The 23,950-nt window shown below is 41.4% G+C and overlaps 1 protein-coding gene and 1 pseudogene across 3 annotated transcripts in view; both read right to left on the reverse strand.

Moving 5' to 3' along the window:
• The window catches only part of CA10 (carbonic anhydrase 10), a 529,816-nt gene that overhangs the window by 137,277 nt on the left and 368,589 nt on the right, over positions 1–23,950 (reverse strand). The gene's annotated exons all lie outside the window — the stretch shown is intronic.
• Positions 16,163–17,027, reverse strand: LOC105090140 (UMP-CMP kinase-like; annotated as a pseudogene).

The raw sequence follows: 23,950 nt of genomic DNA on the forward strand, positions 1-23,950 counted from the left end.
GAATTATCACTTGTGAATTTATAGATTCCTCAGCCCCACTCCCGGTGGTTCAAGTTCAAGGAGTTGGGGTGAGGGGCTTAGAAATCTGTGGCTTGAACAGTAACTCATGTGATTCTTGTCATGAGACAAGTTTGGGGAATGTGTTCCAAGTGCAGGCTGAAGCTGATCGTGGCTGTGAAACGCCACCTTTGGGGACGGATGATGGTGGGACATTTACTATCCCTTTCTGGTTTGACTTTACCATATGTTGTCTCAGTGGCTGTATCTCTCTGTGGATGCTAAGTGAGTAGTGGTTTAATCCAATAAGCATGAAAACAAGAAGGCATCATGACTTGCTAATTAATTCTATTTTTTTATGAACAGGAGAGAAAAATAAATAGTTATGTGAAGGCAATCATGGACACCTAACGTGGACCATTCTTGGCATTCTTGCATATAAAACCTCCCTTGACGACAAGAGAGAAGAGTTTGTGACTTCCATGCCTCCCTGGCTCATGGAATTTTTAGGGCAAGAAGGACGTTGGAGACAATGGAGTCCAGCTCCTTCATAGTGCAGATGAGGGTATCCTGGCTCAGAGAGGTGAAGGCACCTGCCAAAGTCCACTCAGGTGATGAAATGAGAGAATCAAAGATGGGAGGAGAGACACCGTGCTTCCGGAACATTAGCTTGTGGCTGCCAGTGCCTCCTTCTGGCACAACTACTGCCTCTGAGGTCCTCCCATGCTATGGCTACCACATGGTAGGGAGCATGGATGGCAGGGAGAACTTCAACTTGTTTCAGTAAGTATTAAATGAGAATCCAATGTGTTCAAGGAACTGGGTAGTATGATGAGAAACAGAGACACATAAAATAAGACTGCTGCCACACAGACACATAAGTGAACAACTGAAATGTGATGGGACAGATGCAAAGTAGAAGTACACACAGAACCCAGAGAGGAAGCCACTCATTTCTTGAGACTTCTGAAAGTCTCAGAAGCTTTTGAGTCAAAAGTTAAAGCTCATCATGTCCTGATGAAAGAAATAGCACGCTTGGCAGAAAGAACAGCAGGTGCGAGCGTCTGGAGGAGTGAAAACTCTGGTGCCTGTGTCAGCAAACATTTTCTGTGAAGAGCAAGGAAGCAGTGATTTTAGGCTTTGGGTCCTATGTTTTCTGTTGCAGTTACTCTTTTCTGTTACAGCATAAAAGTAGCCACAATATGTAAGCAAATGGACATGGCTGTGCTCCAATAAAATTAGGCAGAGAGCCAGATTTGACCAGTGGGATAAAGTTTGCTGACCCCTGCTCTGCAGTATATATCAGAAGTAGTCTACAATGGTTGAAATATAGAGCTGGCGGAGGAAGAAATGGGAGGAAAATATGACAAAAGATGAATCAGGTCAACTTGGTAAAAACCAGATCAAAAAGGGACTTATATATGGTAAAGACATGCGTGGGTGAGTTACTTGTATCTTCTGAGTCTCAGCTTCCTCATCTATGAAATGGGAATAAAAGTAAATACCCAAGAAGGACTGTTGTGGATATTATCTTAGATATATCTAGTCCAGTTGGTTGGTGCTACAAAATATTAGCTGCTTTTGCTCCATAAGTACTATATAGAGGTGGGAATGTAGAGTTGCCACAGGTTCAGAATAGAATCAATGAGGAAAGTGCCACCAGCAGGTTAATAAAGAGAGAAGCTATTTGGCCACCAGTCCAGAGAGCAAGTCTTCAGTGGGATATCTCCCCAGAGGCTCCAGATCAAATGGCCTCTTATTATCTGAACTTGTTTTCATTAAGCCTAATGGAAAGCCACTATTATCCTTCCAACAAATCTACTTTTGGCTTTGTTCATTTCTTTCACTGGATGTGAGCTCCTTAAAAGTGGACCATTCATCTCTGCAACCACAGCACCCAGCACGCAGTAGAACTCAATTATTGTTTGATGGAGATGCTTGTGTCTGTCATTACATTTGTATGTGGCACCTTCTTTCTCTTCTCTCTTTATTCCTATGCTGTGTAGACCTTTGATCTTATGACAATATGAAATGTAACATTAAAAAAAATTCTCACTAAATGCCAGGCAGTATCCTTAACATTTATGTACATCATTTTCATCTTATATAATATGAGATAGATATTATATAACAATATAGCTATATAACAGTGAGGTAGGTGTTGTTACTACTCTTATTTTGCAGATGAGGAAACTGGGGCTTAGAATACATGCTCTAAATTTTACAGCTAGTAAGTGGCAGGACAGGGGTTTGAACCAGGCTTGTGTGATTCCCAAGCCTGCAACTGTGCCCTGGAATGACACGTGGTGTTTGTGCACAATCTCCTGATGTCCAAGTTATCCTGTGTAAGCCAGTCTCTTTCCCCAACTTGTGCTTCTGAATTTTTTTCTCTCAATACCCAATCTAAGGTGGGAAAGTTGACATTCATTAATGCCTGGAGACAACTTGAAAAGCCCTTTGCCCCATGGTCATTTGGAATGTTCCAAAGAATGCATTACTAACTTGTTCTTGGCCTTTGGGAATTACCACTCCTTTGACATATGGCAAGAGTGGAAATGTTTTTCTCTGTTTATATGCTAAGCAGCATTATAACAGCTGTCTGAAAATATAGGCCTGCCATCCATCACACAAGCACCTGGATGTTGTAATCGCAGATGACAAGTCAGCTCAGAAGTGCTTTCTCTCTGTGGAGCAGGCTTGATACTAAGCATCTTCTTGGAGAAAACACTCTCATTTAAACTGAAATCAAGGCTGAATGGACTGGAATTCTCTGTTTAATAATGGTGGTTGGTGCTAAGCACTGATCCATTCTTTCCTGAAAAGAAAAGGCCATGCTTGCTGTCTTCATCTCTCCATTTTCCATGGAAACAGGATACACGATGGACATGGGACAATTTTCTGATTGTCCAAAATCCAAGCCCCCTAAGAGGGAATCTCCCTCTTCTCCAGTGTGTATGGTCTTTACAGGGGAGCGATTCCCAGTGCCTGTCTCCCACTTCAGAAGTCTGGGGCTCTGATCCTTGCAGTATTCCCTGGTACAGACAGGGGGTAGAACACTGCATACCACGGTAGCAAATGGTGACTTGGTGGAGGTAAGCTGCCCCAGCGATGGTGGAACAGTGATGGCAGCAGTGACAGCTCAGAGTCTTTGATGGCCTTCTGACCAAAGTAGGTTGTTTCAATGCTTGGCATCCTCTGTTCCAAGTCTGCTCCTCTAGCCTCCCATTAATATTCTTCCAACAAATCTTTTTGCTTAAGACAACCAGAGTTGTTTCTATTGCTTGCAACCAAATCCTGAGTGACACAGTTTGGAACAAGCAATTTTATTGACAATCTCCCAGTCAACTGCTTTCTATAATATTAACCTCTTTTCCCAGGGCTGTTTCATTGGCTCATGGGAAACTTTTATTTCCTGCCTTCCTTCCTTCCCATATTTCAGGGTGTTGATAAGTAGGTAGATGTCCCCAAAGCAGGATCATAATTGAAAATAAATACTTATTAAAGTGACCCATTAGAGAAGCATCAAAGTTAGTGTTTACTTTGCTCACTTCCATATCCCTGAAATGTAGAACAGTGCCTTGAACACACTGCATACTCAATCAATAAGTATTTTGATTGCTTAATGAATTAATTAATTGGACCCTATTATCAGCTAGGTAAAAACTTGGGTATTTTTTACATTTAGTCTTTTTTGTTACTGTAATGATTCCATTTATAAGAAGTTTCAGGACAGGTAACACTAATTTAGAGCAGTTGTTCTCAACCAGGGGAACATTTGGCAACGTCTGGAGACATTTTTGGTTGTCACAACTGGTGTGTGTGTGGGGGGTGGTTCGCTACTGGCATCTAGTGGGCAGAGCCCGGGGACACTGTTAAATGCCCTATAGTGTACAGGACAGCCCCTGCAACAAAGAATTAATTGGTCCCAAATGTAGTGGTGCCGAGGTGAAGAAACCTTGGTCTACGATAATAGAGTTCAGAAAAATGGTTACCTCTTGGGGAGTGCTAGATGGAAGGAGCAAAAAGGAACTTTCCAGGATGATGGAAATGCTTTATACCTGTGTTGTCTCATACACTACCCACCAGGCACATCCCATTTAGTCTTCACAAAAAAATATACAAACTATTATTATCTCCATTGTACAGATAGAAAAACAGATTCAGCAAGGTTAAGTCACTTTTGCAAGATCTAACAGATGATTAACAGTGAAGCTGAAATTCACTGTAAGGGTTATTGAATTCTATCCAGTTCATGCTGAGGCAGGGAAGAAAGGGGCAGGGCACAGTCATCCAAGAAATGACACAGCAATTAACACCAAAATGGTGGAAGATTCAACCCCCAGGAGGCCTTGAGGCTCAAGATGGTGGGAGATTTGACTTCTAGTAGACTTTGAGCTTCATTATATGCTCACTGTAACATATTAGCATGGTGAATAACATGCCCATAGGCACCATGACAGTCCCAAGGCTCAGTAGGGAGAGCATGAGACTCTTAATCTCAGGGTCATGGGTTCAAGCCCCATGTTGGGCACCAGAGAGATGATGCAGGAAAAAAACGGGTATTGGGCATGAGAAGGGCTGTTTCCCAGGTCTCAGCTGAGCCCCTGGGATGTGCCCTGCCAAGTGTGGGTCCTTGGCTTCATGCAGGAAAGAATTCAAGAGTGAGCCACAGTTGAGTAAAGGTTGGTTTATTTAGACAGATACATACTGCATAGAGTGTAGGCTGTTTCAAGAGGAAGGCCATGAGGTGTGGGGGTTGGATGCTCAGATTAATACACACTCCGCAGACAGCTCACGGGCTGTCTCTGAAGAGGAGGGAGCAAAAAGGAGGCCACAGGGCAATGTGCTGCCAGTTTTTATGGGCTTGGTGGCTTCATATGCTAATAAGTGAAAGACCAGTCTAGCTACCCTGGGGAAGAGGCTAGGATTCCCAAGAAGTTGCCCATTTTCCACTCTTTGACCTTTTGTGGTTAGCCTTGGGACCAGGGTTGAATCTTCCACCATTTTTTGTGTTAACTGCTGGGTCATTCCTTGAATGGCTGTGCCCTGCCCTCTTCCTTTCTGTTTCAATGCTGTTCCACTGACCATCCTGAGGCAGTTAAGAAGACGAGAGGAAAATGAGAGAAGGACTGAAAAGAAAGAAAGAAGAGAGAAGAAAAGAGAAGTCAATGGAATGAAGAAAAGCCCTGGTATGTTTGGGAATGAGCCCCCTTGCTGGGATAACTGAGAATGTCCAGAGGTGTCCCTTCCTGCTTGCAAACAGGGGAGAGGACAGCTTGTGCTGGGGGATGATGTTCTCCAAAGATGCACAGATGGAGTCAGTGTGGGAGGGGGCCCTGAGCTGACAGCACAGTGGTTCTCTGAGCTGTGTCTGAGCAAGGCTGGGAAGCTAGCCTGGATCCTTGTCTTAAGAGCCTGAGTTCCTTGAGAGGGGAAGGTTCCTTGAGAGAGCAGGGGAAGGTTCTACAGGACACACCTGCCTGGGAGGCTGGTTTCCGGGGGCAGTGGTGCAAGGACAGACTAGCTTCGCCAGGCTGACAGCACTGTGTAAACAATGTCACTTCTCTCCCCTTGCCCCTGGCCTTGCCCAGTGGGTTGAATATTATCTTTCCCATTTTTTAGGCAGGGAAGCAAACCGGACAGCTTCAGTTGCTCAGGATCAGATGCCAAATGCAGACTTTGGAATAACATCTTGGATGAGTTGGCCTGACCCCCAGGGGCTGGAAAATCCAGGCTGTATGAATGCTGGGGTTGGGGGTGATGTTACCTTCTCAGCCAGGAAGCAGCACCCCAGTCCAGCCAGCCCCCAAGCAGAAGGACTCTGCAGTGCTGGGGTCCTGGAAGGGGTAAGAGGAACACGTATGGTTCTGGAAATCAGGGAGGTTTTCATTTAAAATGTGTTGGTTTAAAAAGGCTCTTGTCAAAATATCCTGTGAAAAATTTCCAGGGATCCCCACTTCTCTTCTTCCTGGAAGCTTTGCCCTGACCACTCTGGAGGGGCTTAATAAAAAATGAATAGACCCGGGTTCAGTCCTGGCTCCACCACTAGTTATCTGTGTGATTCTGGGCAACTTACTTTACCTCCCTGAGCCTCAGTTTTCCCCTCTGAAAAATTGGGATAAAAAAACCTACCTAGACAGAATATATACAATGGAATACTATTCAGCCATAAAAATGACAACATAATGCCATTTGCAGCAACATGGATGTCCCTGGAGAACGTCATTCTAAGTGACATAAAGCAGAAAGAGAAAGAAAAATACCACATGAGATCGCTCATATGAGGAATCTAAAAAAAAAAACATAAATACAAAACGGAGACTCATAGAATCATAGACTTATAGACATAGAATACAAACTTGTGGTTGCCAAGGGGGAGGGGGGTGGGAGGGACAGACTGGGAATTCAAAATTTGTAGGTACTGACAGGCATATGCAGAATAGATGAACAAGATTATACTTTATAGCACAGGGAAATATATACAAGATCTTGTGGTAGCTCACAGCATAAAAGAATGTGACAATGAATATATGTATGTTCATGTATAACTGAAAAATTGTGCTCTACACTGGAATTTGACACAACATTGTAAAATGACTATAACTCAATAAAAAAGTTAAAAATATATATAACTGAATAACAACTGAATAAATCTAGTTCTCCCCATTCTTTTCCCCTTTCCTCTGAAATACTGGCACTTACAGTACTTGTCATACAATTTAGCTCTCAATTAGTTTTCTAATAAATGACATTAACCTTATGGTAATGCTACACTGCTGTATTTATGTGTAACCATTTGTGATCCACTTTTTGCTATCAGATTACAAGCCACAGCTTAAAGGAACAGGTTCAGTACATTCGCCATTAGCTTCTTTGATGTGCCGCAGACAAGCCTAGTATATAAATTCCCCTCAGATCCTGTCCTTGCACGAATCATTCCAGCACACTGGTTTACAGCTCCCTGAGCTTGCAACCCTCTGCCTCTGAGTGTGTGCACACGGTATTTCCTCTGCTTGGAAACCAGCTGCTCTGCCCAGTTTTGCCCGTCCCCTAGCCCCCTTCTACCTGGCTAAATTTCCTTGGGGGAAGCCTACCCTGACCTGCAGATTGCAATGGTTCCTTAAGCCTGCGTTGCTGGGCACTCAAACACAGGTGGTCTTTACACCCACACACAGAGTCTCTCTTGTCATTTTCCATTTAAAATGCCTAGAATAGTAAATGAAACTCACCTTCTACCTGTGAATCCCAGCAAATGTCTCTAGTTCTTAGCCTTGGGTGGTATCTGGGAGATGGCTCTCTGAAGGATGAGGACTGGTGAGTCCTCTAGCCTCAAGTGAGCATTCTCTCTCCTCTGCTACTTCTCTGCTTTGAACACAATTCTCTTCCTCAATTTACCAAAAATGGATTGCAGTTTACTTGTTTGCAAATGTGTCTTCCCCACTTCCCCTCTAGGTTGAGAGGAACTTGAGGACAGGGACTCTGTCTACCTGCACTCTGGGAACATAGTGGGCTTAACGAATATGTGTTGCCATGTGTGGTCAGATAAACTTGATCTCAAATTCATTCTGTTACCATGAAAAGGTTAGATGAGCAGGTGGATTGATTTAAAGGCTCTACAACCTTTGCATCCTAGTCATATTAACATCTGTTAACAATGTACTAAATGCCACTTGGAATAATAACCATCTTTATACTGTTTTCCAACACATCACCACTTTTGTATACATAATCTTCACTTTGGGGGCAAGGAAAGTTATCCAACTTGCATGGAAGCAGCATAATGTATCAGTCAAGAGGACAAGCTTTGGAGTGAAACAAAGTGAGGTTTAAGTCCAGGCTCTCTCAGCTACGTGATGTGTGTTTTTGGGCAAATTACTCGACTTCTTACAGATTCAGTTTCTATATTTGGAAAGTGAATACAAAGATACATGCCTCAAAGAGCTTTAGGAAGAATAAGTGAAATTATGTAAGTACTTAGAATACAGTTTCTCTCAGTACACTGTAACAGCAGGAGCATAGTTGTCACATACCTAGTAAATAGTAGAGGAAGACTAAACTCTATGTCCTCCATTCATGATTTGTCTACTGTACGAGCCTAATGTTGCTAGTAGAAGAGTTTGCCATTTTGAATTTCTATTCAAAACTAATTCATGTGATAAAATGACAATATTACCATGATTCCTCATATTTCCGTCTTCATATACAAAGGTACAATTAATATCTCTTCCATGTATTTATTTGATTGACATGTACAGGGCTTGACACACAGTAGGTGTTCAACTAATGTTTGTTAAATACAACACCCCATTGGATTCTTAGCTCCCTGTCTTGTGTGTGCTAGACCTCCTCACTGACTACACCAGGGGGCTATTGGCATGACTTTTGGGATTGCCTGATCCAATCCCACTCTTTCTGGCTCACATTCAGGGAACTGTCTGTGATCAAGAACCTAAATCCATGGCCCATAAGGAGATGGGAGTCCTATGTCTGAGAATTTTCATCACCGTGGTGTCACCGACTCAGAAGACCAGACCCAAATGAATTCTTCATGGCACTATGGCAGAATCAGCTCTTCTGGGTTAACCACCTATGTGAATTTTCTCTCTTTTCCACTGATTGGGTTCCTGCTAGCCTTTGAAGACACTTCAGCCTTTCCATTTGGGATATTAATGCACATCCTCTGTGATGCTATGGAACTTCGTTTGAGCCTCTATTTTAGAACGTATTTAGTTCTGCTTTGCGTGGAAATTACTTGCTCATATTTCTCTCTCTTCCGCTAGATGGTAAATTTTTGAAAACACGTATTCATCTCTACACAGAGAAACATCATGCATGGTGTGTAGGGGAGAGAAATGGAAAGATAAGTAAGTGGAAGAGTACTCCATTGTACCTATTCCTATTTTAAGTATTATCCCAGATGCTTTTATAGATATTATGGGTAGTTCTCACCTGAGAGAGATTATTTCTCCAATGTTACCAAAGAGAAAACAAGCCCAGGGAGGTTAAGCAACTTGCTCCAAGTAACAAGGACTGAAAACAGTGAGGCTAGAAATAGAGCCCTGTTCTGTGTGGTTGGTTGGAAGCCTGTTCTTCTACTTTGCCAGCTCCCTCCTAATGCTTTGCACATAAGGGAGACTTAGTAACTGTTGAACCGCGACCTGATAAACCCAGTAACAGATAGAGGGTATGCGATCATGGCTAAACATAATCAAATCTCATTTAACAGCTTCAAAGTGCTTGAGCAATGGAAGATGGGTGGCAGCATATGTTTGTCAGAGTAACTACATTACGAGAAGCCAATTCATCTAAATAGGAAGCAAAGACTGAATTACTGAATGAAGCTCAGTGTAGCAGCTCAGCCTCAGTTGCTGGATATGTGCAAAGCCATCATCACAGCATTGTGTTCATTATGTTTAAATCAAAAGCAAATTGACTGGTAGCTATTAATTATGTTTCTATGCATCTGGAAAAGAGGAAAAAAAATAGGAAAATGAGCATCAGAACAAACAGATCCGATGGAGAGTCTGGGCTGTATTATGCAGATAGGAGCCATAAATCATATGTGAGTGAACTTTAGGGATGATCAATATCTTGCCCAAATGCTACTGTTACAGCAATAAAAATATCCTATGTTTATGCGGCTATTTGTAGCTTAAACATAATCTCAACTACTTCATTGATTTTAATACTCAAACAACACTATACTGTATGTGTTATCAACACTGCTTTGTAGGGAGGAAGCAGAGATTCAGTGGTTCCAGCACCTTGCCTGAAGTCGCCCATAGTTAATGGAAAAAGCAACAGAGAGAAAGCAGACCTTCAAGAAAATACTTTTCTTCCAAGAGTTTTGTTGTTCTTAGTGAGGTCCATGGAGAGAACTTTATTCCTATCTTATGCTGCTCCATCTGCCGACCTTTCTCCACGGTCCATGTTACTGAGGACACATCATGCCTTACATCTGAGTCCACCTGAGTTAAGGAACAGGAAATGATACTTTATGGTTTAAAGTAAACTTAGGGTAGAGAGGAGGGCAGAGAGAATTCTGGGCCATGAACATCTTATGCAGTCCAGATCTTCTGACAAATTCCTTTGGATCAGTGGCCATTTTGGGGAAATATTCAGAGAAGCAAAAACCAAGATGCTTCTTATGGAAACTATGTGTTTGCACTTTCATGTGATGATAGTGGGTCTAAGATTACTTGCCTGCCCCCCTTGGTTAGTCACATGCAAAAAACATATATTAAGGTCTAGAAGACACTGCTGGTTGAAAAATGAGGAAAGACTACAGAATGTACCAAAACTGAACCATAATTGAAGCCATATTGTGGATAATCTTAAATTTGGTGCAGATTTATAACCATATTCCCTGGGAGGCCAGGTACCCCACAGAAATCAGGTTTTGCCCTGTGTTAAAACTATTGGCTAAGACATAAAGAAAATAGATAAACAAGATTATATTGTATAGCACAGGGAAATATATACAAGATCTTGTGATAGCTCACAGAGAAAAAAAACTGTGACAATGAATATATGTATGTTCATGTATAACTAAAAAATGTGCTCTACACTGGAATTTGATGCAACATTGTAAAATGACTATAACTCAATAAAAAGTGTTTAAAAAAAAAACAGTTTTTGACTAGAGGTTGGGCTAGAAAAATTTGTTGTAGCTTGGTAATAAACTTGTCCCTTGTACAAAGGACAGTGGAAACGCCAAACAGCTGCTGATTGGTAAATTAGTACACAGACCCACATGGTATCTGTGGAGGAAGGACAATTTCTTTCCTCCTTGCATCTTTTAGACAGATGTTTGGTGTTCCTTGTACTTTCTTTCCTTACCACCTCATTTCCGACCTTTCTTTGTCAAGTGTTCATTCAGGGTAGGGTTACCATTTATCTACCTGCTGGGCCTCCATCTGCCCTGGAATGCCGGGTTCTGGACGGCTGATGCAATCTGATGGGAATTCGCTTTTCAGAGTCCTTTTCTCTTTGAACACAATGCATCAAACTGTAAACAGTGACTGTGGGACCCACCTCTGCAAAGTCAACAGCTGCTGGGTAGTTGTTTGGGAGAGAGCTGAATTGAACTAGGCAGTACAGGTATTTGCAAACTAAAACAACTGCTTTTCTGCCAGGGTTTTTGCCAGGTCTTGCAAGGCCCAAGGAGAGAAGTTAATTACACCAGTCACCTTGAATTTCTTGAGTATCACAAAAGGGAAAGGGATATTTTTAGTTTTTTTCTGGTTCCACTGTTAACCAAGATGAATGTGTAAATGGCATTATGCTGCCTGGGCACCGGCTCGTGTAGACACCGTGGAAGAGCTAGAAGACCAGCTGCTGGATGGACCGTCTCTGTTTCAACAGCAGAAAACTGAGGTCAGAAAGGCTACATGCTTGGCTCAAGTTCATATAGCTAATTGGTGGTAGAGGTGGCGGTAGAGACCAGGTCATTTACCCCTGGGTCAGCAAGTGTCATCCATTATGTTATAGTATTAATTTTAATTTAATTTCTATGTATTGGGCTCTAAGCCTCTCTTACTAAGGCAGGGCTCTTTTTTATATACAATTTAAATTCAATTGTATGATCTTTAAAAATTGATACCAACAAATAAAACCAAGCAAGTATCATGTATAATATATATGCTAAATGTAATGTACAGTGTTATAAATTTCCCCAATCTTCCAACAAATATTGATTTAGGACCTTTGTGCAAACTCTGAAATAGAGATAGTCAGAGTTTCAATATAAGGAATTTATAACATATTATAAGACATTTATAATAGAGTGAAAAGTAGGGGAGGAATGTAGGGAAAGAAAAAAGTAGAGAGTGCAACCCAGGAAATGAATTGATTACAGTAAAATCAAGGATATTTCCACAAATATAAGGCAAGATACTTGAAACTTTTAAAAAATATCTAAAAATGCTCACTTTAAGTAGGGTTTGGAGTGAAATTGCAGTTAACTAGAGAAGAATTACCCAGGACTCTCAGTTTATCAGAACCAGGCTGCTAGTTCTGCTTTGGGAGAATGAGACAAACCACAAAGAATATGTCCACAAAGGACATATCAGGTGGGATGGCATCTGGAAAGGGCCTGGATTCGGAGCCAGACTTTCCAGAAGCTTTAACTTTTCTGCTGCTCAGTTTCATCTCCTGTAAAAGGCCAGTGCAAGGCTTAACTGAGCGGGTGAGATGACACAGTGGACGCAGGGCACCCAGCCGGGAGTCGGGCATACAGCAACTCCTTTCCCACACTTCTAAAAATGAGCTTCCAGAGGACTTTCCTGGGTTTGATCCATATTCAGAGCTCTGTCTGGTATCATCTTCTTCATAAGATGGAACAATGAGAGCCAATATTTAGAATGATGTGACAAGGCCCTGGGGCAGCCACAACCATCTAATGAAGATTTTGTTTTCAGTGATTTTTTCCACTTAGCAAAAGAGAACATGGAATTACACATTTTGGCAAGACTTTTAGCCATTGAAAAGTCAACCAGAAGATTCAAGTAACATAGCTGCTGTGAGATTTGCCGATGACTGAGGTTTTGCTTTGCACTCATCTCATAAAGGTGCCTTTGGATGTAGGTCTGTTTCTTGGAATCAGCTTCCTTCAGGAGGTAAAGAAACTGAGTGCTCTAACTAAAAATAGTCGCTCCTGGATTGGACCAGTGCTGACAGAGCTCAGGGCTGACCCCAGGGAGGTACAAAGTGACCTCTTCAAGGCCTTTACCCAACTTGCGGTGGTCATAGGGCAGCACTGTGCTGGGCAGTTGTAAGAAAGAAAGGTGAGCACGTATGCTAACGCTTCTGAATGTGTACAATACCCCCTACTTTTCAAAAATGGATTTGGAGGGTAGGTGGAAATGGGGGAGAATTCAAAGCACAAGAAAATCATAGGATAAGGAAGTTGCAAGAAAGAAAACAATCTGAAAAGGCTACATTCTGTATGATTACAACTATTTGAGAGTCTGAAAAAGGCAAAATTATGGAGACAATAATGGGATCATGGTTGCCAGGGGTGGCCTGGAGAGGAGAGAGACGCATAGGCAGAGCACAGAGGATGTATAGGGTAGTGAAAATACTTTATGATATTACAGTGACAGATACATGTCACTATGCATCTGTCCAAACTCACAGAATGTACGACACAAAGAATGAACCCTACTTAATGTAAACTATGGATTTGGGTAATAATGATGTGTTAATATAAGTTCATCAATTGTAACAAATATACCACTCTGGTGGGAACAGTGATAAGGCTATGTATTTGCAGGGGCAGAAGGTACATGTGAAATTCTGTATCTTCCTCTCAATTTTGCTGTGAGCCTGAAATTGCTCTCAAAATAAAAGTTTTTTTTTTTTTTTTTTTTTTTTTTTTTTTTTTGGTAAAGTCTTAGAAGTCAGAGCAATTTATCTAGATGTTTTAGTTTACTTTATGGAATGAGAAACTGCAGTTTGGAAAGGAACAGAGGTTTCTAGTAATGGCAGCAGTGGGACTGGAGCCCAAAGATGCTATTTTTCATCCAGGTTCTTCCTGCCATCACTGACAACCTGGTCCTTGACCTTCCTTCCTAGGGCCGTCCCTGGACCACTAACACGGAGTTGGATGTTACAGATGAAGGGCACCTCACAGACATCTTGTTCCAGTTCTGTTCTTTTTCAGAGGAGGGCACTGAGGCCTAGAATGAAAATGGGTCTAGCTCACCTCCTCTGTTACAGGCCCAATACCATTTTTACTTCAGTATGCAGAGTCTACGGATCTCCAGTCTTCAAAGAGGACCAACATGCTCCTGCCACTCCCAGGAACTGTAGGTTCAAGGGCCATGTCTGGGGACATGCTTGGACCCCCAGCAGAGAAACCTGTTGTATTCTTTGGAGTAAAGGAGCTAGGAAGGAGATTAAGTCAACAGATTAGCTGAGGACTGCTACCCTCTGCTTTAAACTTTCCTGGGTAATTCAAGTAAAATTCATGAAATCCAGACAACTCTAGCTTGAGATTAAAGCTCAACTCACAATCATCATAAAACTGTGCTGCTCTGGGCTTTTTCACTACCTATAGCTGGGTTGCCAGGAGCACTTCAAATCAGGGAAGCCATCTCCTAATTACAGTGTATCATCTGTCATTCTGTCCCCTTCCTCTCCAACTCCCCAAAGTTCTGTTTGTTGCCAAGTCCTCTAGCATCCATGCCAAGTGCACTGCTGCTTTCCCTAATGCCACCAAGGCCTGGGAAGGTCACTGCAGAGCCAACTCCCACAGCTGTCAGGGACATTGACACTTTTTTCCATAAAACATAGAATAAGTGTCTTTAAAGATGAGGATGGTGACCTTGCTAACAATTATTCAGTCATTATCCTCACCTTTAAAGACATTGTTTTAATTCTTTTCCCCAGAAGCATCCCAGGTACAATAAGGTTTCTACCCACAGACAATCTGCCAGCTGTGTCTGCCAGAACAGCTGCCCATCAGGTGGAAGATGGACCCAGAGAGCCTCTGCACAGCCCCAGCATTGAGGGGACAGGCAGGCCCGTCACAGACAGTCCCAGCTGTTGGTGGCTGACACCGCCAATTTGGGCATGGAATAGCTAATGAGGGCAGACATCATGAAAATGGTTGTGCATTTGTCTACACTGTGTGAAGTTATGATGTTTCTGTGGAATCCCCAGGCTCAAGCTGCAAATTCTACCCTGTCCTAATTCATAACACACACACACACACACACACACACACACACACGATTACCGACTCATGCAGTTGTGGTGCTAGAGGTGACCCAAGGGTCATTTAATCTAGTGGCACCTACACTTAATCATACCTACTGGCCATACTAACCACCTAGGGAGCTTTTAGAAATCACAGATTCCTGGGCCCCGCCTCCTGACCTAGTGAATCAAAATATCTAGAGGCAGAGCAAAATAAAACCCAAAACCAAACCAAATCAACACAAAACAAAACTATTTGAACAAGCTTTCCAAATGATTTGGATGTAGCCAGCCCAGCATGCATCCATAGATTGGAATTTGGAAGCCACTGCTTGCAGTCCAAATACCCTCCTTCCACCACTATAATTTTTTTTTTAATTGAAGTATAGTCGACTTAAAATGTTGTGTTAATTTCTGGAGTATAGCATAATGTTTCAGTCATACACGTACACACATATATTCCCTTTCATATTCTTTTTTTATATAGGTTACTACAAGATATTGAATATAGTTCCCTGTGCTATACAGTAGGACCTTGTTGTTTATTTTATATATAGTACTTAGTATCTGCAAATCTTTTTTTTAAAAACACTTATAAGATAAATTTATTATTTTTTCTGACCAAAGTGCAATGATTTTTAAGTATTCAAGAAAATAAAATTCAAATGGGAAATTTAACCATTAGATTTTTTTCTGCTTTATACTAACCCTATGCTTAGTCTAGAAAACAAACAAAACAACTTTGAAGTATTACTAAATCGCTAACTGACTCATTTTACCATAATCCTAAATACATGCATTTCAAGGTTCCACTGCTAGGAATTTCATTAAGAACAGTTTAATCATTAATAACACTATATAATAGAGCATAAGGACCATGTCCTTAGATGTGAGCCTTGCCCCTCACACCCTCAGATTTATGTCAGAATAAAGCTGACAATTCTGCCAGGGTCTGAATCCCCAGGCCCCCACCCCAATCCCTGGAAACAAAGACTCTGTCCTGTCACACAACTTCGCACAAGTTGTAGTGAAACAAAGCCTAAGCTGTCTTCCTTTTCTATAGGAAACGGTCAGTTATTTGATAAATAGTGAAACACTTCTAGGAATTCACTTTATGAGTCTGTTTACCAAACACACTGCGCAAGAACTAACTACACAAAAAGTTCCTTTGGAATTTGGTCCACAAATTCACTTAACAGGCTGGAAATTTAAAACCTCCAAGAGAAAGAAGACATGGGGAATCCCTAATCCAAACGTTGTAATTATTGAAAGGGTATACTAAAAAGTTTTGCTTACAGAAGGCACAAACCATAAGAGGGATATTCATTTTGAATAAACACAAAGAACCAGATAATACCCTTCTTTGTTTTGTGAGCACCATAGCTAAGGTGAAATTAGAACCGAATTCACTGTCTACTCCAGCAACAAAAAGAAAAAAAAAAAAAAACAACTGAAGATAAAAAATTTAATTTGTCTTACTATGTACTTTCCAGCCACTAATTGAGATGTAATTATGAAAGATTAAAATTGTCTTAAAAAGGGGGTTGTGATAGCAGCTATCAAAGAAAGATTCAAGCATGATTTCAAGGATACTTTCAGGTTTAGAATTAGCCTTGTCAAAAATCTTCACAACTTCATCAAAAACTTCATCAGCAGATTTAGAAGCATCTATTTTCTTGACTTTCCCCATTTCTTCATGTAAGTCAATAATTGGCTTTGTTGACTGAAGATAGGCTTGAATTCGCTTTTCCAAGCTCTCTCTGTTGTCGTCACTCCTACCACTACTCTCTCCTCTCTCAAGACATCGGTCAATACTGATCTCATTATCTTTACAGTCAAGAAACAAAACAAAAGGTACATCAGCCTTCCCATCCACGGTCTTGTTCCAACCTTGAAGGTTGTCTTGAGTTCTTGGAAATCAATCAATCAAGAATTTATTCTTCTGAGCATTGGCTGCTGTTGTCTGAGCCATTTCCTTCCTTAGCAAACTGATGGTTATCTCAACTGGCACAATCTTTCCATCCTTAATGTACTTTTCAATGAGTTCGCCATACTATGAATCCGGGTTCTTCCTTTCATCACGAAGACGTTCTCCTGCAGAAAGTTGTGTGTAGCCATATTTCTCAAGGATGTGGGCGCACCGGGTCCCCTTGCCGGCGCTGGGATTGCCGAGGACGATACGACCTGCGGCCTCATGAGGCGGTGCGGGCAGAGGAAAAGTGGCCGGTGCGACAGCAGCTGGAAGCTAAGGCCTAGGACGTGCAGCAGCCAGCGGCCGCAGGAGCTCAGCATGCACCGAGGCTCGGTCTGCCGCCGCCGAGGGAGCTGACAGCACTCGGCCGGCGTTGGCGCAGGGCTGGGCGCAGAGAAGGGGGTGGGCGGAGAAGGGGCTGGGCCCAGCCGGCGCCTGCCTTGGCCCCGTGGCCGGCGGTGGCTGCGGAGGTGTCTGTGCGGCAGCCGAAGGGCAGTATCTGCAAATTTTAATAAACCCTTTGCACTCCCTTTACCCCCTGGTAACCATTAGGTAACCATTAGTTCATGTTCTACGTCTGTGAGTCTGTCCCTGTTTTATAAATAAGTTCATTCGTGTCCTCTTTTAAGATTCCACATATAAATGATATCATATGGTATTTTTCTTTACTTTTCTGGCATGCTTTGCTTAGTATGACAATCTCTAGGTTCATCCATGTTGCTGTAAATAGCATCACTTTATTCTTTTTATGGCTGAGTGGTAGTCCATTGTATGTATATGTATGTGTGTGTGTGTATACCACAACTTGTTTATCCAGTCATCTGTTGATGAACATTTAGATTGCTTCCATGTCTTGGCTATTGTAAATAGTGCTGCTATGAATGTTGGGTGCACATATATTGTTAAAAATAGTCATACTACCCAAAGCAATCTAGAGATTTAATGTGATCCCTATCAAATTACCTAGGGCATTTTTCACGGACCTAGAACAAATAATCCCAAAATTTATATTGAATCACAAAGGACTCAGAATTGTCAAAGCAATACTGAAGAAAAAGAATGAATCTGGAGGAATAATCCTTCCAGATTTCAGACAACACTACAAAGCTACAGAAATCAAAACAGCATGGTATTGGCACAAAAACAGACATGGATCAGTGGAACAGAATAGAGAGCCCAGAAGTAAACCCACACACCTATGGTTAATTAATCTTTGACAAAGGAGGCAAGAATACACAATGGAGAAAAGACTGTCTTTTCAACAGGTGGTGTTGGGAAAGCTGGACAGGTGCATGCCAATCAATGAAGTTTGAACACTCCCTGACACCACACACAAAAATAAACTCAAAATGTCTTAAAGGATTAAACATAAAACAAGACACCATAAACCTCTTAGAAGGGAACATAGGCAAAATGTTCTCTGATATAAATGTTTTTCTAGGACAGCCTAAAAAGGCAATAGAAATAAAAGCAAAAATAAACAAACGGGATCTAATTAAACTATAATTCTTACCGAAGAGGATGCAATGGCCTTGGGAAGTGGCAAAGCCTTGACAGAGATGGGCCTAGAAGCAAATCAGGGACTCCTTGTGTTTTGTTTTCCTTCCAACAATGTATGCTGCCCTGTCCTTTATTAATGGCCAAACCTTTCTTCCTATTTTTCTCATGTTTACAACGCAATATATGCACACTTGGCTCACTTGGCTAGGTAGCTATATTCAATGATCAAAAAATGTTTAATTTAACCTGACCTCCCTTTGGAAGCTAAAATTCTCTTTACAACATGAGTCTCTTAGGCCAGGAACTGAAAGGCTTTAGAGGGACCCTGAGGCTTTAGAGATTAGCCTCTGAAAATGTGTGTATACAACAGTATTTTTGCTTGTTTTTAAGAAGGGGATTATAGCTTTCATCAGATGCTCAAAGGCATCTATCTATATACCTAAAGTGGCTAAAACTTCTGGTTTATAATATCCATGATAAGTTGTTTGCCTAATGTTTTGAAGGAGATGGCTTAGAACTTAAAAAAGAGAGAGAAAGAGAGAGAGAAAAGTCTATTTTAGAGAGCCAGCTTAACAGACTGGTTTTTGGCACATCTAGCTGTGCTAAGCATAGTGAAAATGTTTGATAAAGTGTCAACATAGAAGACATGATCATAAAAGCTAATGCAGCTTAAGAAAAAAAAAATGTTGGCTTAAAGTTGCATTGTCACTAATGTGAAACAAAAGTATTCTGGCCAAACCAAAATGCCTCAGGAAAAGGCAACAGAAGTCAGAAAGGCTTAAGACAGACTTGAAAGGATAATAGACCTTTCATCAGGTCAGAACTTGGGAGGAATATGAAACAGTAACTTTTAATTAGAGTTATGCTAGTACAATAATTTAAGTGGCCAAGATTCACAATTAAAATTTTATGCCAACTCTGCACATTGCCAAATATTTTGAATGGCTCCAGGAAGAACATGATGTAGGTACAGGATACACTGCACTGAACATCAAGGGAGCCAGTCAAATGCACAAAGTGGAGAAATTGATGGGAATAGTTAGGAGGCTTTGTCACTCAGCTCCCAAAACTTCTACAAAATGGGCGGTGATGGCTACCTGGTCAAATGAGTGTCCAAATATCTTTCATGGCACAGATTGAACTATATTATTACTGTCTGGCATTTTTCTGCCTTACCTAATTCAATAACGTCTCCTGAAGGCAGGAATTCTGTCTTTCATTTTTCTATCCTCTGTACTTAAGATACTGTCTTGCATTATTTCTGGTCCCATAATAACGCTGCAAAACAATCACAACCTCTCAGTAGAAGATAACAATAAACATTTATTTAGCTCATGAGTCTTAGGGGTTCAGGTGATCTGAGCTGAATTTGTTTATGTGTCTGTGGTTAGCTGCAAGTCTTTAGATAGCTCTGACAAATTTGCTGGGTTCACTTATTTATCTGGGGATTGCCTGGCTATTGGCTGATCAAGAAGAGTCCTGGTTGGGATGATGAAGAAACTCAGCCCTTCACCACATATCTCATCCTTCAGCAGGCTAGCTTGGGTGTGATCTCCTAACATCTCACTGGACAAAGCAAGACATGTGGCTAAGTTCTGAGTTCAAATGAGAAGGTACTACCAAATCGATATTACTGAGTACCAAATTAGTTTGCAAAGGGTATGGATACAGAGAGGGGTGAAGAATTGGTGCTTTCAATGCAATGTCTCCCACATACCTAGAATATAGTGAAGACTTGATAACAGTTTGTCCCAAGAAATGAATGTTCTTCAAAGAAGATATACAAATGTCCAGTAAGCATGATGAAAAGATGCTTAACATTATTAGCTACTAGGGAAACGCAAATCAAAACCTCAGTGAGATGTTACTTCACACCTACTTGTGGTGGCTAGCACTAAAATTTCAGATAATTACAAGTGTTAGCAAGGCTATGGAGAAATTAGAACCCTCATACACTGTAGGAATGCAAACTGGTGCAGTCACTTTGGGAAACAGTCTGGTAGTTTCTCAAAAAGTTAAACATAAAATTACCATTTGACCTAGCAATTCCACTTCTAGGTATATGCCCAAGAGAAATAAAAACATATGTCCAGTCAAGAACTTGTACACAAATGTTCATAGCATCATTATTCATAAGAGCCAAAGGATGGAAATAATCCAAATGTCCATCAATTGATGAATGGATAAATAAAATGTAGTCTACTCATACAATGGAATAACTTGTCCATGAAAAATAATTAATTAGTATACATGCTACAACATGGGTGAGCCTTGAAAATATCACGCTAAATGAAGAAGTAGAACACAAAGGACCACGTATAATATAATTCCATTCATAAGAAATGTCCCAAATAGGCAAATTTATAGGGCTCAAAAGCAGATTTGTTGTTGCCTAGAGCTGGATGGGCTGGGTGAAATGGAAGTGACATCTAATGGGTATAGGATTTCTTCATAGGATGATAAAAATGTTCTAAATTGTTGTGGTGATGTAGTACAACTCTGTGAATATACAAAAAAACATTGAATTGTACACTCTAATTGAGAAAGTTGTATGGTATCTCAGTAGAGCTTCTACCAGAAAAAAATGAACTAAATGACATAACTTCTATGAAGGTACCCAGCATAGTACTTAGCAATGTTAACCATACTTCATGAAATCTGTTATGCTGTAGATTGTAAGATGCACTGCTATTTTATGTATCACCAAGAAAGAAAAACTGCTGCCCAGTAAACTATGACAGATAATCAATTATAAGTTGTATTTTAATTTCAAAGATGTTAAATTGTGGAAAAATATGTGTTTTAGAACCAATGAAATTCAATGAAATATGGTACACATTGAAGAAATGTTAGTAGCATCTGAAACTATATTCAACAAAAAGACAGATCTTTCTTCTAGATTCAAATTTTATGCTCACACACCTTTCCTAGATTAATGGTTTTTGGGTATCTGTTCTTGACTCCCAGTCTCCATCAACTTCAGCAGTCATGACCAGATGAGGTGGTACCTACCCTTGCAGGTCCAATCCACCCTGCCGTTCCCTCTGTTCTAGGAGTCCCTGGACTGCCTGGACAAGAGTATTGCTTGTCTCCTTGCCTGGGCACGGAATAAGCCTACCTTTCCCTCAGGGACTGGAGGTAATTTCTGCCTTCGAAGTCCTTCAGGCATCTTTTCTCTCCCCCATGATGGGATGTGACTGAGATATAGAAGGAGAGTGCTTTGTTGTAACAAGAGACATCTGGCCCCCAGTGGCAGCTTCCACTGAGTAGAGAGTGAAAAACCACACACCTGTTCAGTTGTTTGGGTAATGCGCAGTCAGAGCTGTTGACTGACTGACAATGGAATGAATAAAAAGCACTACCCATCCATCTTTCGATTGTCAGTAAATCTGCAGTTCCTCTTGGGAACTGGGAAGAATTCTTTTCTCCTTCTTGCAATTTACCAGTCTCATTCAGGACAGATAGGAGAATAGCTTCATCATAGTCAGGCTTTTCTGCACTTTCTTAACAGCATGAGTGTATTTTCTAATTTTCATGCAGGAGAGTTAAAAAAAAAAAAAAAGAAAAAGAAAAAACCAAGCTCTTCAGTTCTATGTTTGTTATATAGAAATCTTGTAGGAACAACAGAATGTTCTTGTGGGGAAAAACAATTAAGAAAAAGTAGTACTGAGAAGCAATCTCTCTCAGAAACAAAATCTAGACAGAACAGTTAGAAGCATTATGGATACCATGTGTACATTATGATAGTTCTCCTGAGTTTGGCATTTTGTTCTGAATGACTCCAGATTTAGGGTATAACTTCACAAAAATTACAGTAAGATAGGAAGAAGGCATTCTAGTGACAGACAACCCAAGTTTTATGAAAGGTATCTAACTCAGTGACACCAGGAAGCTTTGATCATGGTGTTGGAGATGTATAATTCTCATAACAGTACTTGTACTTAAAACTTGTGAGACTGTCATTCTGAAATCTTAATTTCAGCCCTACTGGAGACACTGCTCAGAGAACAAGCCCAGAAGACCACAATCGATGAAGATTCAGGGAAGAATTACGAGGTGTGGTCCACAGGGTCTGCATGCCTAATAGTTGGGCACCACAACTCAGAGATGGCAAATAGCTTCATTTTTCATCAGGATTCTAAATGATGGGAAGTGGCTGCTTGGCATGCCATGTTGAGAAGGATTCAGAAGCTGCTTTGGAACTTCAACTGGAAAAATGCACTATTACAGCCCATGCCTATCTATGCTTTTATCAGGGCTTGGGTGTAGGGCTGGTCTTACCAGGAGGCGGGAAGCCCAATAAAAAGACTGGCAGGGCCCCCAAGCAGGGCCACTACTCTTGAGCTGGCATCATCCAGTTCCCTGGCCCAGAGGTTCTATCTCACTTTTTGCCTCTGAACCAGCTTACTTGCCCCTAAAATGCTATTGGTTCCCTGAGCTCACTTCTGATTGGTTATTTCCTTCACTCCTGATTGGTTATTACTCTCACTTCTGATTGGTCCACTTCCCTAACTTCAAATTGGTCCATTTGTAGTACTTCATTTGCATGGAGCTCACTCCTGATTGGTCTATTTCTACAAAGCTTGTTCCTGGTTGGTCAACTTCTGTTATACTTTATTTGCATATGATGTTGCAAAGTGTAAAACTGGCAGCCTATAAAGGCCTGTGTAACCGTACAGACGGGGTCCAGGGGTTGGAGTGTTAACTCCTCTGGCCCTGGTGGCGGAATAAACCTGAGTTCTTCAACTCTCTGAGTGCTGCTTGGTCTCTCGCCCGGATTCAGGTTGCTGTCACAAATGAGCTGTAACACTGAGCTATAACACTGAGCTGTAACAGATTTTTCTGCAACAATGGCAGGACTGGAAGGTCTGCTAATATGCTTCTCATTAGTTTCCCTCAGGTGGACAGCATTCTAGAAGGGGAAGATTTGGAATCAGTCACACCTGGTCTCAATCCTGGTTCTGTTTTTTTGTCACACATCAGTAGGGCAACTTATTTAATCTCCTTGAGGCTTTTTCTCATTTGCCAAGGGAAGTAATAACAATTATGATCTCTTATATATTCACTTGGTGCCATGCACTGTTCAAAAGGGCTTTACATATTTTAGCTCATGGGGTCCTCACAAATCCCTAGCACAATCAACCCCTGGCATTGTAGAAGAAAGATGCTTTCCACTTGGGAAAACTGTTCCTCCTCAGTCCAGTGCCTTTTGACTCAGCCTAATGTACTCTACAGGCTCTGCTTAGAGGGAGGGCTCCTACCTGATATCTGAAAAACCTGAAGTGCTTCCTATATGAGTCAAAGGGCATTTGAGGATTAAGTCTAAAGTGAGAAGGAGTTGCTGAGTCTGGATTCCGTCTGAGGGGCAGATAACTAAGGCATCCATAGAGCGTCCCCACCTTCAGTTAACATGCAGATGACACTGGAAGCTGAGGTGAGGAAGGACCTGACCACCTCTATCCCAGGCCCATTAGGACATGATACCTAACAGCCTATGCACAGTTCTGCAACTTTTGCTTACTTTCAGGTATCCAAATTACATTTGCTTCCAGGTTCTGCTGCATCTTCCCATGTTTACCTGCCCTATTCCTTCACCAGGAACAATGAAACAGCTATCTCACTGACACCGAGTGCAGAGTAGCGGACAGTAAGTCTCAGCCTTTCAGCTCAGGACCCTGCCACACACTGCCAGACACTCTCCTGGTTAGAGGAGCAACATGCTACTCCTAGTTTGAATGGGGGAATGAGCCTGTCACAATACAAGCAGTTTTCCCCCTTACT

This window comes from Camelus dromedarius, chromosome 16 (assembly GCF_036321535.1).
Source record: "Camelus dromedarius isolate mCamDro1 chromosome 16, mCamDro1.pat, whole genome shotgun sequence".
Classification (NCBI taxonomy): domain Eukaryota; kingdom Metazoa; phylum Chordata; class Mammalia; order Artiodactyla; family Camelidae; genus Camelus; species Camelus dromedarius.